Genomic DNA, 15,436 nt, shown 5'->3' with positions numbered 1-15,436 from the left:
GGGTTAACTGGTCTAGGGACAGTGGGGTTAACTGGTCTAGGGACAGTGGGGTTAACTGGTCTAGGGACAGTGGGGTTAACTGCCTTGTTCAGGGGATTCGATCTTGCAACCTTCCCGGTTACTAGTCCAACACTCTTAACCACTAGGCTACGCTGCCGCCCCTATGCTTCACGAGACTCATAGCCCAGTGTTTTCCCCAACCCTGGTCCTCCAGTACCCCTCAACAGTACAGTTTTTGTTGAAGCCCTTGACACAAGCATCTCATTCAACTCATTGAGGGCTTGATGATTAGTTGAATTGGGTGTTCTTGTCCATGGAAAAGGAGCTGTGTACTGTTTGGGAGACGAGGGTTTGGAACCACTGGCGTAGGGTCAACCACAAACCGGTGGATGTTTCTGTGCCAAGTTTCTTAATTTCTGTCTGTTATTAGGCCCCCCCACAATGCCCCCCATATCAAACCTATTAATTGAAAGCATGTTGTTTTTGAGGAATATCTGAAATATATCACATGATTTGCCTAATGGGTAATTTGACCTTGTAGTTCTGCCACTTGACTTCAAGGGAACATATTTATTCAGTTGGTGCCCTATGAATCCTCCTCTGAATTTATTCAAACTGCGTCTGTGGATTGAACCACTGCTATCCTTCCTGTCATTGTATTCTGCCCTGCAGTCTTTCATTCTCTTACCCTCTATGGAGGAGAGGGAGTGTCAGGCCTTTTCTGAAAAAAAAAGGGCTTGTGGCAGGCTTGCAATTCTACTTATTTCTCCATGGAGCTGAGATGTTTTTTTTTTTCAGTTTTAAAGCTAATTTCTTTCAATTCTACATTTTTTTTTTTTTTCTTTCATGCAGCTTACAACTGTTTGTTGCACTTTTAAAGACCGCCCCAAGGATTTCAGTGGCTGAAAAATCCCTGTTAGCTCAGTATAAAGGGCTGCGTAGAGGCATGTAGCCTTAAGCATCATCACCCCAATCTTTTAACTCATGTTGTTAAATCTCATTACTGCTAGTAGCTGCGGTGTGATTTTTCCTCTCTGTCCCTTCTGGTGGAGGGAGGAGAGGACTCGGGTTAATGGAGAGGTTTAACCCCGTCAAGATGCTCAGCTCCTCATTTCTCAATGGCTTGTTTGGCCATGAATGTTTTTTAAAAGCCTGTTGATATTGATGCCTATTGAATGAGACGATGTGGTGTAGGCAGGAGAAGGAGATTTCACCCACTATCTGCTGTGCCCGGGTGCCCCTCTTGGCTGTGCCCGGGGTGCCCCTCTTGGCTGTGCCCGGGGTGCCCCTCTTGGCTGTGCCCCCTTGGCTGTGCCCCCTTGGCTGTGCCCGGGGTGCCCCTCTTGGCTGTGCCCGGGGTCCTTGATCAATGGTGTAGCCCACAAACCTCATGTTGTACACAACTGTTCTAACTATTGCATTCCATGCGTCTGTAAGCATAGGCCTGATTTCATGTTTTTCATGCGGGGAGATGGCTACATGTTTTACACAAAAATACATTACTGTGTTGTCACTATTGTCAACATAAGCACAACACAAACAGGCAGTCTAGTGATTTTTATGTACTTAGCTGCTGAGTTGCGTGCGGCTATTTACTCTCGCCACGATATCAGCATATGTGGTATAACAATGGCATCGGGCGGATGCATAACGAACTCGTCCGTTGTCACTCTTTCCACCGATCCAGATACACACTTGGCTGCCTGTCTCACTTGGCTACCTGTCTCATTTAGCTGCCTGTCTCACTTGGCTACCTGTCTCATTTAGCTGCCTGTCTCACTTGGCTACCTGTCTCATTTAGCTGCCTGTCTCACTTGGCTACCTGTCTCACTTGGCTGCCTGTCTCACTTGGCTGCCTGTCTCACTTGGCTGCCTGTCTCACTTGGCTGCCTGTCTCACTTGGCTGCCTGTCTCACTTGGCTGCCTGTCTCACTTGGCTGCCTGTCTCACTTGGCTGCCTGTCTCACTTGGCTGCCCAGTGGTGGAACGCAGCACTACACAGACAAGCAGTCTAATTAGCAGTTGAATGTAATTTTTCTGTTATTGTTGCTAACATTGGCTAAGCTGTGCAGGAGGCAGCAGAATGTGGGCAGATGTTTATTCCACCAGCCACTGGTGGTCAGGGTTCTGCAGTAGCTGTTAAAGTATTTAAAACATATTTTTCATTAATATTTTGGTTTAAGAGAAGGGTTACAAATGTAAAATAATATACCACATTACTACTTAGTAGTAATACATCCGTTGTTTTAGAAACATTACTAAGCATGCACATCTGTTTAAAAAAAATACATTTACCTGCCACAGTGGCTGGTGAACCAAAATGTACATTTTATGCCCTGCAAGTAGTAGTTGTTTTTATCAGGAACTAGGCTATGGCAGCAAGTAAAAACATACTGACATCACACAATGCTGATTTGTTTTTGTTATCTCTCTCCAAAGTGTAGGGACTGTCCTGCTTGTGTAGGGCCCTATGAATTTCATTCAAATAAAAAAAAATTCTCCAATATTACATTTTTTATGTTAAAATATTTCTTTATTCTGTGGTACGATGTATGCTAATTTTATCAAAGTGTCGAATGGGATTGAATAAAACTATTTACTGAGATATAACAAGTACATTTTGTAATGATGCAAAACAACATTGCATCTTTTGTTTTTATCAAGGCAAGTGCTTGAATAGTGTTATTATAAATGAAAAAAAATAATGTAAGAATCTAGGAAGCAATAGGCAAAACCATTTTTAAAATTTTGTTTTTACATTATAACTATGAATGCAATATTGTTTTGTAAAATAGTGATTTATTAAGTGTTTAAATTATAAAACCTTAGTTCATACTTATGTAAAAATAAATAAATATTGCATTCATTGTTTTTTTGTAAAATAAAGTGCTTTTATTAAGTGTTTTAAATTATAAATGGGGGGCAAAGAGAAATGGGGCAAAACCTATAGAACTACCTTATGAGCTCTGAAGTTTTCCATGTATCACAGACATCTCCATTGAAGTACATGATTGTCAGCCATCTTTGTTGCGCTCAGTGAGTGCCTCTTCGCTTCTCTGTGTAGATTCTTCTATTTGCTAAAACTCTCTGTCTCTCTGTCTCTCTGTCTCTCTGTCTCTCTGTCTCTCTGTCTCTCTGTCTCTCTGTCTCTCTGTCTCTCTGTCTCTCTGTCTCTCTGTGTCTCTGTGTCTCTGTGTCTCTGTGTCTCTGTGTCTCTGTGTCTCTGTGTCTCTGTGTCTCTGTCTCTCTGTCTCTCTGTCTCTCTGTCTCTCTGTCTCTCTGTCTCTCTGTCTCTCTGTCTCTCTGTCTCTCTGTCTCTCTGTCTCTCTGTCTCTCTGTCTCTCTGTCTCTCTGTCTCTCTGTCTCTCTGTCTCTCTGTCTCTCTGTCTCTCTGTCTCTCTGTCTCTCTGTCTCTCTGTGTCTCTGTGTCTCTGTGTCTCTGTGTCTCTGTGTCTCTGTGTCTCTGTGTCTCTGTGTCTCTGTGTCTCTGTCGGCTGAGCTGACTGGGAAGTAGATGTCGGGCACTGACTTCTTCTGCAACTCTTGGGATTCTCCCACTCGGGGCCCCTCCAGTCATCAGCAAGCTCCAAAGCTGGTGAGGGCTCCCTGGACACACAGAGCTGATAGGCAATCCATTCTTCACTGAGCACTGTTGATGGGTTTCAGGTGTGTGTGTGTGTGGGGCTTCAATCTGCTTTTTCATGGCTGGAGCCTGCCTAGGATCGAACACCCGAGCCAGTCTGTCGACATCTCTGGCTGGATGTGTGTCCCAGTGCTTTGACAACTTTGTGAAGGCAACGTGGAATGTATCATGGAGATGGTTAAGCACCTCTCTCCAATCCACCATCTTTCTCAATAACGTATCTGTCTTGGCTCCCATACCAGCATGGTTGTTTTTTTGTTGCCGTTCCATTCACAGAGCCCAGATCCTCCATGACATTGTATGCAGACATGCTGTGGGATGGTGGTTTCCTCCAAGGATTGACAGAGCTGTCATAAAATTGTGGAGCAGACCTCCGAGATGAAGTTTAGCTAAACAGTCAGGGCCTGCACGTTCTGTTTCCAGCTGGCTGAGGATGTTTGTGACTGCCTGGGATGATGACTTTCCTGCGAAAAAAAAAAACAAACAACCTCTTTCTACAGATGAACATGCTCTGCATGGTACTTCACTGCCTCAAAACAGCTTATTCCATCCGGAGCTCGCTGCTTCAGGAGGAGACTTGGCCTGCACATATGCCTTCATAATGAGAAAGCTCACCCACCTTCTCTTTCTGGCAGACTTCATAAAGATGACGGTAGTGTGGCTAGGTCTCACCCGCCAGATTGATGACATGGTAGAGACAGGTTACATGGACACTGTCGGGCATCACTCCTTTCAGAACCTCCTTGTATGCCCTCAGGCGTTATGAGGCATTATCTGTGACCGTTGCCCAGGCATCGTTCAGATCGTTGCTGTGGAAGGGAGGCTAGTATAGCTTGGGAAAAAGTTGTGTAGTTGCATTTGTCCATGAAAATTACATCCGCCGGAGAGTTATCAACACCTGAAAGGGAAAGATAAGGAAACTTTTTAATTGTTTTAACCTAAAATATTGACAGTGTTTAAAAAAAGAAGTGTAAACACAATTATAGATGCAGCTACAGTTAGCTAGAGGGAGACAGCTGCTGACAATATGCATCGCTATATTTCACCACGATAGCTCGTTGTTTGGAATATCACAATTTACATGAGGGTAATTTACATTGCAGAATGTAAATGCAGGTTATTGCCAAGGTATATTAATTATGTTCTAATTTACAACTGCGACCCGGCCACGATAAAGCAAAGCACAAAACAACAGTCACACACAAACAAATGTACACTCAATAAAAATGTGTGCAAATGTAGGGAGGTAGTCAATAAATAGGCCATAGAGGTGACAGTAATTACAATTTAGCATTAATACTGGAGTGATATGTGCAAGTAGAGAGAATGGGGTGCAAGAAGGTAAGTAATAATATGGGGATGTGCTATTTACAGATTGGCTGTGTACAGGTGCAGTGATCTGTAAGCTGCTCTGACAGCTGGTGCTTAAAGTTAGTGAGGGAGATGTGAGTCTACAACTTCAGAGATTTTTGCGATTCGTTCCAGTCATTGGCAGCAGAACTGGAAGGAAAGGCGGCCAAATAAACTGTTGGCTTTGGGGACGACCAGTGAAATATACCTGCTGGAGCGTGTGCCAAGGTTGGGTGTTGCTATGGTGACCAGTGAGCTAAGGCGGGGCTTTACCTAGCCAAGACTTGTAGATGACCTGGGGCCAGTGGGTTTGGCGACGAATATGTAGCCAATGAGCCAGCCAATGAGTGCGTACAGGTCGCAGTGGTGGGTAGTATATGGGGCTTTGGTGATAAAACGGATGGCACTGTGATAGACTGCATCCAGTTTGCTGAGTAGTTTGTTGGGGGGCTATTTTGTAAATGACATCGCTGAAGTCAAGGATTGGTAGGATAGTCTGTTTTACGAGGGTATGTTTGGCGGCATGAGTGAAGGATGCTTTGTTGTGAAATAGGAAGCCAATTCTAGATTTAATTCTCGATTTTAATATTTATAGCTTAATTTGGACAGATTAAGTTTTCATAAGTCTGTAATCAGCATTTTTTGGATGCCGATTACATTGCATTCCACGAGGAGACTGCGTGGCAGGCTGACAACCTGTTGTGAGTGCAGCAAGGAGCCAAGGTAAGTTGCTAGCTAGCATTTACACTTCCATTAAAAACCATTTAATCTTAACACAATTACTAGTTAACTATGCATGGTTGATGATATTACTAGTTTAACTAGCTTGTCTTGTGTTGCAAATAATAAATTAACAGGCACCGCATTGATCATCGAATCACAGCGCTTTCGCGGGAAAAAAAGCACAGTCGTTGCACCAATGTATCTAACCATAAACATCAATGCTTTTCTTAATCAATACACAAGTATATCTTTTTTTAAACTTGCCTATTTAGTTAAAATAAATTAATGTTAGCAGCAATATTAACTAGCGAAACTGTCACTTGTCTTGCGTTCTGTGCAAGCAGAGTCAGGGTATATGCAGGAGTTTGGGCCGCCTGGCTCGCTGCGAACTGTGTGAAGACCATTTCTTCCTAACAAACCGTAATTAATTTGCCAGAATTTTTCATAGTTATGACATAACATTGACGGTTGTGCAATGTAACAGCAATATTTAGACTTATGGATGCCACCCATTTGATAAAATACGGAACGGTTCTGTATTTCACTGAAAGAATAAACATTTTCTTTTCGAAATTATAGTTTCAGGATTTGACCATATTAATACGACCTAAGACTCGTATTTCTGTGTCTTATTATATTATAATTAAGTCTGATTTGATAGAGGAGTCTGGGCGGTGGGCAGCAGCAGGCTCGTAAGCATTCATTCAAACAGCACTTTCCTGCGTTTGCCAGCAGCTCTTCGCTGTGCTTCAAGCATTGACTTCAAGCCTATCGACTCCCGAGATTAGGCTGGCAATACTATAGTGCCTATAAGAACAGCCAATAGTCAAATGAAATACATGAAATACAAATGGTATAGAGAGAAAAAGTCCTTTTTTAATAACTTTTTACAACCTAAAACTTCTTACCTGGGAATATTGAAGTCTCATGTTATTAAACCGACGTTCATATCATCCTTTCATGTTCTGAGTAAGGAACTGAAACGTTAGCTTTTCTACATGGCGCGTATTACACTTCTCCAACACTGTTTTTGCATTATTTTAAACCAAATTGAACATGTTTCCTTATTTAGATGAGTTTTATTTATGTATTATATTAAGTTCAAATAAGTGTTCATTCAATATTGTTGTAATGGTCATTTATCATACATACCCCAAAAAAGCTGATACCGATTTATCGGGCAATTTTTATTTATTTTATTTTTTTAATACATTTTTATTTATTATTGTGTATATAATATCGGCTTTTTATTGGTCCTCCAATTGTCGGTATCGGCGTTAAAATCATAATCGTTCGACCTCGAATAATTAATAGTCTTTGAGTTAACAGCCTATGTTTAGAACAGCATCTTGTCTCGTCAACAACCACCGCAAGCTTCTTCCCACACGGATCTTCTGTCCAATGGCAGGCATATGTTGGTCAAACACACGGGGCAGGTGAGTTTTGATGGAGGCTGCTCTCATTTTCTGGCAAAGCTTCATGTTTGCTTCACTAGAAACGTCCATAGCTTTTTTTTTATTTTTTAGCTTTTCTAAGGGGATGTCAGACTCGGCGCACACAGCCACAAAGTCTTGAATAAATTCTCGTCTTGAATCTGCTGATGCTCTTGCACTGGTAATGGTGGTTTGAAGAGGCATGTTCTGGCAAACACGGCTCTTTTCCTTGTTCTTCACATGAGCTTTAGACTTGAAGTGGTCATCACATGTTTTTACGGGTCCAATAAATTGTGTGTTGACAGAAATTTCCAGAACGGCTTATCACCTGACTCCTAATGGTTCTTTGGGTATTACTCTGCTCTGAATTTAGTTATTTTCGGGGTTTTTTTTACGGCCGAGAGCTGAGGTAGTTTTGTTATTCGGGTAGCCTAGTGGTTAGAGCGTTGGACTCGTAACCGAAAGGTTGCAAGATCGAATCCCCCGAGCTGACAAGGTAAAAATCTGCCGTTCTGCCCCTGAACAGGCAGTTAACCCACTGTTCCTAGGCCATCATTGAAAACAAGAATTTGTTCTTAACTGACTTGCCTAGTTTAAAGGTTAAATAAAAAATTGCGCACTGTCAACACTTTTTTTATATGCCATTCAATGCATGTTCTCCCTACATCTAGTGGAAAGCCTTCCCAGGCTGTTAATGCAGCAAAGCGGGGGTCCAACTGTATATTAACGCCCATGAGTTTGAAATGAGATGTTTGACGAGCAGGCGTCCACATACTTTTGGTCATTGTGTGTGTATATGCAGCGATTGCAGCTCCATACAGTTGCACATCTTTGTGGGGGCATAGTGGATTTGCATGGCACAGCATTCAGGATGAATCAACTGGATTGGTTTGCTAATCCTAGGTATAGTAGTAATCTTACTGCAGGACTAAACAGGGATCGTCACGGCTGTTAGTGAACAGCTTGTTTCTATTCTCTGTTCTGCTATCCAGGATGTTTCTACTGACTTCCTGGCCTGTGTCCCCCCAGCCGGGATGTTTCTGACCTGTGTCCCCCCAGCCGGGATGTTTCTGGCCTCTGTCCCCCCAGCCGGGATGTTTCTAGTTCGCCCAGACTGACTGTTGCCATGAAAATGATGAGAGAGCGTAGCAGAACTCCTGCGTGGATGGAGGGAATATGTTATTGATGATCTCATAAGTTTTTAAATGCCTGTATTCTCCACCTGCCTAGTGAGACCTAACTGACAGATTCCAGATTTTCAGATTCCGTTTCATATTTAGTTTTATGGCTGCCACGACAACGAGTGTCAGAAAGCTGCCATCAAATCACCATCAAATGAAATCCTAATGTTCTCTAACAGCAGCTCTTCAGTGCTTCTCTTTTCCGATCCGACACTACCCCCCCCCCTCAAGTCCATCTGCTCACCATGCTTTTGCTCCAGCTAGTTTATCTCTCTGCTGCTGTAACTATGGCTAGGGTGTCTCTCTGCTGCCGTAACTATGGCTAGGGTGTCTCTCCTGTTCTTAGCCTTACTGATAGTGCTATCACTTGTTGAAGTGCATTAATATGGAGTTGGTTCCCCCTCCTTAGCCGCTATCACAGACTCCAGTCTTCTGGGAAGGCTTTCCACTAGATGTTGGAACATTGCTGCTATAACAGCCTCCACTCTTCTGGGAAGGCTTTCCACTAGATGTTGGAACATTGCTGCTATAACAGCCTCCACTCTTCTGGGAAGGCGTGTGTGTGTGTGTGTATGTGTGTGCGGCTGCTCGGCCAAGGAAAGTTCCCGACGAACCGTTCTAGTGCGACGTTGCTTCCAGAGGCGGTTTGGAATTCGTTGCGGCCGTGGACAGACGTTTTTTTACGGCTTCAGCACTCGGTGGTCCCTGTTCTGTCAGCTTGTGTGGTCTACCACTTTGCGGCTGAGCCGTTGTTGCTCCAAGACGCTTCCACTTCACAAGAACAGCACTTACAGTTGAGCCGGGTGGCTGCTCTAGCAGGGCAAACATTTATTGGAAAGGTGTGGCATCCTATGATGGCGACACATTGAAACTCACTCATCTCTTCAGTAAGGCCAATGTTTGTCTATGGAGATTGCACGGCTTTGTGCTCTATTTTACACACACAAGGCTGACTCCACTAATTTGAAGGGGTGTCCACATACTTTTGAAAGTGAAGTCTATGTTGACTATGGTGATTGGCTATCTAGCAGGCTTAAATAACAGCATATACCGGTAACATAATTTCATAACTGGTTAGATGGCGTTATGTATTTCCAAAATGTTGGATTACTTTGAATGTAACTGTAAGCTAGGTGTTGATAGCAGCTAGCTGACTCACACAGCGCTAACCTAATGTTCACAGGCTGGTAGGGATAACGTCAGCAGGCTAGTTGGCTAGCAACCTTGCCAGCTGATTTGTAACAAGATCTTGTAAGCTGGATGAAAATTCAAACCAGTAGTCATGAGTGCAAACTATTTGGTTTAGTTTGAAGTCGGCTTCAACTGTTTTATTTCTGTTGGAGTTCACATGATAGGGAACAGGCTGGTTTGCCGCGTCCTCCATTTTGAAGTCAGCTTCAACTGTTTTATTTCTGTTGGAGTTCACATGATAGGGAACAGGCTGGTTTGCCACGTCCTCCATTTTATGTGACCCTGCAACTATGGCATTTTTGGGGATTTCTGATTTTAGTTTTATGTAAACTTGAACAATAAAAAACTGAGCTAACTTTGCATTGGGACTTTTAATGCAAATCTGTGTTACATGTGGTTGTGATTTATGCTAAATACCCTTTTAATCCACATTTTCTAATCTACAATGTTTGATTACGGTAAATTCTGTTGACGCAATTAATAATAAATGATCAATATGCCTGCATTTATATTTAGTAATTTACCGTTCTCTGATGGGACACGTTGTTTGCGGAGCTCAATTTATTGTGTTTTTGTTTTAGTTCATTCCGTTTATGAGTTTTGTTAATTTATTGTTTTAGACTTTTACTCCTGTCAATGTTGAGTTACGGTGCGCAACTGATTTAGTCATAGAAGGAGGCCTAGGCTATCCCGCCTGTGTGCAAATGTATTAAATGTACCCTGTTGGGTATTTCTGATTGTTCTAACACCCCACCACCAATGAGCTGTAGAGCTTATTAAATATATTTTTCTTCACCTCAAACAGCAAGTAGTCATTTAAAAAAAAACATTTTTTTTTTTATATAACATCAGTTGAGAATGGCTATAGGTCCTTAATGTATTTGAGAAATTATTTCCACCTCTCTCCCTTTCGATAACCACCGATCCTCAGTGTGAAAGGGGGGAAAAAATGGTATTCTCTGAATATCCCAGCCGGAAACATAATAAATACCTGGTTACTACTCCCTTGTGCAAATACAGCTGTCAGTACATAGCTCACTGGCACAGGAAACTGAGGGCATGGGAATATGATTAAGTTAGCTGCATGAGCCTCAGGCCGGACCCAGTAGATAGTTGATACAATGTTTAAAGTTCTTTGCAGACAGGTGGAGTAGAGATGAGATGACATTTTTTTTTTCTTTTTTTTTTTCTTCTGATTATCTTGATGTCTGGCTCCCTCTTCAGACATTTGTTTCAATTTATTTAATCAAACTGTGCTTAAAGCATCAGACAAGACTCTGCGTGTGTGTGTGTGTATATACAGCTGATTTTATTAAAACACATGTTTTATATATGGAAAAATACACGCTGAAGAAAATTGGCAGAAAAACCAGACTACTTTCGTTTGACAAGTTTTTAAATTTGTTTTATTTATTTTTTAGTCGGGGACAGCCCTAGGTTGCTGGTACTTAAGTTCTTCAGCCAAGGTCTTTGACAAACATACTTCGTCACTCACTGTGTTCGTTACTGATATAGTTAAGGTGGTCGTGGGTAAGTTGTTGTGCTCTGAGTTGTCTGCTTGGTAGACAGTAGTGCCACCAGCAGTGTTGTCAGTGCCTGGGAATGTCAGTCGTCCTCTGCTATTTTATTTGTGTCCCAAATAGCACCCTACTCCCTGGGCTCTGGTCAACAGTAAGTGCACAGTATAGGGAATAGGGTGCCATTTGGGATGCACTCTGTCATTGAACAGGAATTCAGCAGCTCTGCTTGTGGCAGGGCTGGCCTGACAGTTGGGACTATGCTACGCTCTTCTGCGGAGCGTGGACAGACTGATAATGCAGCCATTTGACTGGGCCTTAGCCCTCCTCCCTCCCCCTCCCCTCCCCTCCTCTTCTCTTCTCTTCCCTTAGCCCCGAATAATATAAAAACACATTTTATACCCAGCTGTGGTTTACCAGCTGTTTTTAAAATGGGATGAAATAAAGGCGTATGTAATTGTTTGGGTTGGAGAGGGGAAAGGATGGGGGGTGGATGGAGGGAGGGAGGGGGGGGCGGGCAATGCAAGTTAAATGTGTTTTGCATGCTTGTAACTATTTAATAATCCCCCCCCGTTTTGGTTTGGTGTGGGGGATTCCATCTTGTTTGCATGAATGTTCTTCAGTCATTCACAACATCTCAGCTCTCGTCTCACAACGATCCCTCCCTGCCTGTTCTCTTCGTTCATACCTTCTGACTGATGCTTTATAACATCTCATCTGGAATAAAAATGGACATCGCTCTCTTCCTCGTTCTTCTCTCCTTTCGCTCCCTCTGTGGCCAAAAACACTTAAAATATAATAATAATAATAAACAAATGTTTTGGGATTACAATATATAAATAAGCTTTCTACAATTAAAAGTCAAATACAATGCATTTTAAAACAGTCAGCAATAATGTAATTAATTCAGGGCTCAGTATATTATACCTAGGCTGATTATATGCCTTCCATAATCATAAGACCCACTAATTACATTATCTTAAAAAAACAAAAACACAACTTTTGATATTTAAAAAAATATATTATAAAACACATTTTTGCAATCACTGATCTGGCGTTAGCGTTGTCTGTATAAAAATGAACTTTTCGTTCCTAATTTAACCTGAACCATGCATAATGCACATTTACTAATGTAGCAGCCATTTATAGAAGGTGAACACAGGTCTCATAAACAATTTCTCAAACACAAGCCCACGTGGCAGTGAGTAGCCAGCTAATATTTAGACTTCAAGTTTAGCCAACTTGGATCAAGGTATAATTTGATAAGCTCTGGAATACAGCTAAAAAGGCAAAACAGTTGAATTAGAAACACGACCTCCTGTCCGTCTCCAACTGTTGGAACAGCATGCTATCCTGTCCGTCTCCAACTGTTAGAACAGCATGCTATCCTGTCCGTCTCCAACTGTTAGAACAGCATGCTATCCTGTCCGTCTCCAACTGTTGGAACAGCATGCTATCCTGTCCGTCTCCAACTGTTGGAACAGCATGCTATCCTGTCCGTCTCCAACTGTTGGAACAGCATGCTATCCTGTCCGTCTCCAACTGTTGGAACAGCATGCTATCCTGTCCGTCTCCAACTGTTGGAACAGCATGCTATCCTGTCCGTCTCCAACTGTTAGAACAGCATGCTATCCTGTCCGTCTCCAACTGTTGGAACAGCATGCTATCCTGTCCGTCTCCAACTGTTAGAACAGCATGCTATCCTGTCCGTCTCCAACTGTTAGAACAGCATGCTATCCTGTCCGTCTCCAACTGTTAGAACAGCATGCTATCCTGTCCGTCTCCAACTGTTAGAACAGCATGCTATCCTGTCCGTCTCCAACTGTTGGAACAGCATGCTATCCTGTCCGTCTCCAACTGTTAGAACAGCATGCTATCCTGTCCGTCTCCAACTGTTAGAACAGCATGCTATCCTGTCCGTCTCCAACTGTTGGAACAGCATGCTATCCTGTCCGTCTCCAACTGTTGGAACAGCATGCTATCCTGTCCGTCTCCAACTGTTGGAACAGCATGCTATCCTGTCCGTCTCCAACTGTTGGAACAGCATGCTATCCTGTCCGTCTCCAACTGTTGGAACAGCATGCTATCCTGTCCGTGTTGTTTACATGTTGAAATCAAGAATGAGAAGCCAATTCCTTACTGTTTTTATATTTTATACACATTTTATAAAACCGACTAAAAGGCTATTACAGCAATCTTTATTTGAATAAAATGCTCCTAGCGATACGTGGTACCGTAATGCTCATGGGACAAATTGAGCATTTAATTTTCCAGAATGAAGTTAATTGGTACATCTGTTTTTTAGTAGTCTGCTCTGCCTGAAATCTGAGGTGAAACAACAACCTTTCCAACAACCTGAAGGCTATTTCCAACCACCCTGTTTAACTTCTCTATTGCAGTATGTCTCCATGTGTTAGTGTCCATATGACCCTTTAATTTTGGACCAAACCCCAAATACAAATAGCGAGTTGAACCCGTTTTGTCAGAGGGGAAGAAGTGATCTCCCATCTTTGTTGGTTGTGAGTGGTAGGGGGAGGGTCTTAGGAGAAAGGGGTGAAGTGAGGTTTCACTTTCGCCAAAATGCGTTTTCTATGTGCTTATTTTGAACATAAGCTTGTCCTGCCTTTTGGGACAACGACTCCCATTGTTAGGGCGGAGACATGAGCATCTTGTCATTATATACAGATCTCCGGTGTAAATGGGAAGGTGCGCACAGAAGGAGCGAACGAGTTGAGACCATAAAGAGAACAAGCTGACACAAATGCTCATAAAAATAAATAAATAATTCTGTGATACAGGCATTTGGAATATCACGCAAATACATACATACTGGACTGAATTCAATATCGCTCTGTCGGTGTCTGTCGGTGTCTGTCGGTGTCTGTCGGTGTCTGTCGGTGTCTGTCGGTGTCTGTCGGTGTCTGTCGGTGTCTGTCGGTGTCTGTCGGTGTCTGTCGGTGTCTGTCGGTGTCTGTCGGTGTCTGTCGGTGTCTGTCGGTGTCTGTCGGTGTCTGTCGGTGTCTGTCGGTGTCTGTCGGTCTTCCTGCTGTTGTGGCTGATTGTGTAATACATATTGTAATCTTTTCATCATTTAGTGAGCTGGCAGTGCACAATGGGTGTGCTGTCTCTCCTCCAGACGAGAGGGATGACAGTGATTCTAGATTCTTCTAGATTCTTTATTATACAATCTCCTCAAAAATAGCCTTATTGATCTGATCCACTGGGGTGGGGGGACCACAGGATTGAGAGTTGGGACTGATTGCGTGTGGTCACAGGCTTTGTACCAAAATGGCACCACATTCCCTATGAAGTGTACTACTTTTGACCCAGAGCCCTTACAGAGTAGTGCACTGCTTTTGACCTGAGCTCTGGTCACTATTGGTTACGGGGTGCCATTTGGGACGGACACCGACTACTTGGAACAGCGTCCAGGGTTGCTGGAGTCACACTTTTTTTTTTTTTTTTTTTTTTTTTTTTTGAAAACCATTTTTTTGTGACCCAGAACATTTCTAGGCAGTAAAGCAGTGTACCATTAGGCCTAGACGTTAGGCAACGAGAGGGGGAAACATTTGCTCTGGATTTTTTATATTTTTTTATATGTAATTATAGAGAACATTTCACTAAAGACCTGGGTCTGACCCAAGCATATTTTTTTTTTCTCCAGCTGTCGTTTTATTGCAGTTAAGTGGTTTTAACTTTTTTTTTTTTTTTTTTTTTTTTTTTTTTTTACAGAATCCTATATGAATAATTTCCTCACCAGTAACATTTTAGTGTCTTTTGCACTCGCAGACCAATTATAAATTTATAAGAGTTAGTGTTATGGACTGAGGCGAACTGAGGAGACATACAGTCTGGGGCTAGTTCCTACAAAGTTTGTATGTTTTGTGGAACTGACAATGAGTAACCCTTATTTTATTTTTGTCTTTACTCAACCACTGTTTTCCAGGGAGCCCTGACATCCATAATATCTATGAAGAAACATTGAAGCACATAGTGTTACTATTTTACTGCTAACACTTGCAGCAGACACAAACACCTCTGCTACTCTTTTTGTCCGTGTGAGCCTGCAATATGTTGAGTTTCCCTGGGAAAGCTGTTAAGCACACTGTTTTACTATTGTGTTCATGAGTGTCTTTTATTAAATGTGTTTTACTGCTTTTCATTTTTAAGTATGCCTACAAGTATTGTATGCGGTCATATGGGCAGACTATTTAGTATGTAGCCTACATAACTTTATCAATTTATGGCCTAAAATAAATGTTCATATGGGCAGAATATGGTATAAATTCATTCATATGGTTATATACCGTGCATTGGTACAGTTCAGACCTATTTCCCCCCACACATTTTGTTACATTACAGCCTTACACTAAAATGGATTAAATTAAATACAATCAT

The 15,436-nt window shown here is 42.3% G+C and overlaps 1 protein-coding gene across 4 annotated transcripts in view; it reads left to right on the top strand.

The window, feature by feature from the left end:
• ctnna1 (catenin (cadherin-associated protein), alpha 1) overlaps nt 1–15,436 on the top strand; it is a 226,794-nt gene that overhangs the window by 11,100 nt on the left and 200,258 nt on the right. The window lies entirely within an intron of this gene.

The sequence above is a fragment of the Oncorhynchus tshawytscha genome, linkage group LG08 (assembly GCF_018296145.1).
Source record: "Oncorhynchus tshawytscha isolate Ot180627B linkage group LG08, Otsh_v2.0, whole genome shotgun sequence".
NCBI classification, from domain to species: domain Eukaryota; kingdom Metazoa; phylum Chordata; class Actinopteri; order Salmoniformes; family Salmonidae; genus Oncorhynchus; species Oncorhynchus tshawytscha.
This window is presented reverse-complemented; position numbering and strand designations above follow the sequence as displayed.